We start from the raw sequence: 2,226 nt of genomic DNA, 5'->3' as shown, positions 1-2,226 counted from the left end.
AAAGTTATTTAACTTTAAACAATTAATTTAAATAATTACTATTGTTTCAGTAGCCAAAAATATTACCTAATAATTACATTCGTGTTAAACTAAATCTATTAATCTTTATTTTTACAATAAAATAATTTTAATTTCAGTATTTATAACGACTTTTATAAATAAACGGTTAAGTTATCCGTGGTTGCCATAATAGTATCAACAATACTCAGATATTGATAGGCATTGTTGCTACAATTAATATTGAATGTTAAATATCTTTTCATTTATCAATTCTAGACATTAAAAGTTTATTTTTTTAGATAGAAAATTTATTAATCTGTTAGATGCAAAAATAAAAAATAGGATGTTCCATTTAAATTTTTTAAGTTATTTAACTTTTAACAAACTTCTTAATTTATTAATCTTTACAAATGCAAAACACTAAAAAATTGCTACATCTTTAAATTCTGTACTTTCTCCTTTGCAGAAGTAAGAAAAAATTTGTTCTAGCTGTCTTAGTTTTTGTGTAATAAACTTTTAAAAAGTGCATGTTTTCGTCAAAAAAAACCGTCTTATTTCTAAAATTAAGCGAAATCGACAAATAAAAGTTTAGGACGAAAATGTTGTTCTGAAAGACTACATTCAAAAATACTAAAAAAACAGACGGTGTTTCATTTAAAAAAAAACACAAGTTTGCATCGTAACTTATTTTTGAGACATGCTGTATGGATGAAAATAATTTTAGGTGATGCACTAGATTAGTATCTATTAATGTGCTATACATTTTTTTTTAATTTTACCATTTAAAGGTCACTTTTTCAACTCGCTGGGACATCCTGTATAAAACAACATGAGTAAGAAATAACTAATAAAAGAGATGAAAAAAAAATAAAGCAAAAATATCAAAAATTCAGTTAAGCCAATCTGAAAATACATAGATCAGACGCCCGAGAATGCGGTTTCAACCTTTTTTCAGCTCAAAATGCTGAAATATCGAAATGAAAGAAAAACTAGAGATACAGCACGCCAATATATGGGTCACAGGAATCAATGTGACTTGTGTGATTGTAACAGTATTGATGGTGGCAAATATCGTCTGTGGGCCTTTCCACCCGGAAACTCCAGTAGTCGAGCCCGGAGTTTGAAAACCTCCCTTGGCTCAAATGCAGTAACTAACCTGATTCGTCAGAGTGGGCCTACAGCAGCATGCCTCCATTTTGTGTTACTGTGTGGTCGGGACTTGAGTGAAGCAGCAGCCCTGGCCGCGTCCGGTGGCCGCCGTCATCCTCGAAAGCACTTCCACTGTGTTGCACGGCAAACTGTGGCACCTCGCCTACGGCTCGCAACACCTCATTTTCGCGTTAATTCACCTTTTGCACGACGTTTCAAAGGTCCGCACCCGTACTTTCTGGGTTAGAAGCACTCGGCAGGAATCGACGACGCTTTCCGAACGCGAAAATGCGTGCTGTGATCGCGCAACGACCGCCTCATCGTCCTGGCGTGGCGCTGTCCTGCGCCCTAAATACCACCCTTTGTCACCGGATTCGAACTCCGGGGCCGGAGCGCGCATTCATTCATCGCAACGGTTCAAATTTTCGAATGTGCCCCGGCGCATCCACCAAATTTCAAAATAAAATTAAATAATATTTTTAATCTACTCATGTTGAAACTTTTTCGCTAAAATTGCAAGTAAAATAAGGCTTTCAGCATATTTTTTTTTACAAAAAAAAAACATTTTTTCAGTGTTTAAGAGACATAAATGTTTTTTTATTACAATTACATTTTATCTCAAGTTTACTAAATACTTAATTTTTTTTTTTTAATTAAACTACTCCACAAAAGTTAAGGAAGTGTGTAATAATTACAATGATTAATTAAATTAATAAATTATTAAAAAATCAAATAATAATTAATTAAAAGTGATATCAAGGCAGATAGCATTTTACTTTTTTGTTTTTGCTGGCTTCCACAATGCTTACTCGAATAAAATTTGTTTGTTGTAAAAATAATGCGACTTCTTTAACTTTTCTAGAGCAGTCTATTTTAAATTCTGAAGAGTTACCAAGAAATTAAAAAAATTTGCAAAGTATTGCTAGAAATCCGTTTGAAAAGTATAGGAAGTTTTTATTAATTCAAATTTTTTTACAGCTTACTCAAATTTGGTTTATAATATTTATACGGGGTGCGCCAGAACTCGCGCCCCAAAAAATGCCATATAATGTAGGATATCAAGAACATGGAAAAAAT

General features: G+C 32.6%; 1 protein-coding gene across 1 annotated transcript in view; it reads right to left on the bottom strand.

The window, feature by feature from the left end:
- The window catches only part of LOC123010365 (voltage-dependent calcium channel type A subunit alpha-1-like), a 61,356-nt gene extending 59,988 nt beyond the window's left edge, over nucleotides 1-1,368 (bottom strand). Inside the window, exon 1 of the mRNA XM_044407220.1 lies at nucleotides 1,157-1,368. The gene's annotated coding sequence lies outside the window, so the exon portion shown is untranslated. The remainder of the gene's footprint in view (nucleotides 1-1,156) is intronic.
- Nucleotides 1,369-2,226: the final 858 nt, after the last annotated feature.

This window comes from Tribolium madens, unplaced genomic scaffold (genome assembly GCF_015345945.1).
Source record: "Tribolium madens isolate multiple individuals breed KSU strain unplaced genomic scaffold, Tmad_KSU_1.1 Scaffold_7;HRSCAF=85;Tcas5.2_LG10, whole genome shotgun sequence".
In the NCBI taxonomy this organism is placed as follows: Eukaryota; Metazoa; Arthropoda; class Insecta; order Coleoptera; family Tenebrionidae; genus Tribolium; species Tribolium madens.
This window is presented reverse-complemented; position numbering and strand designations above follow the sequence as displayed.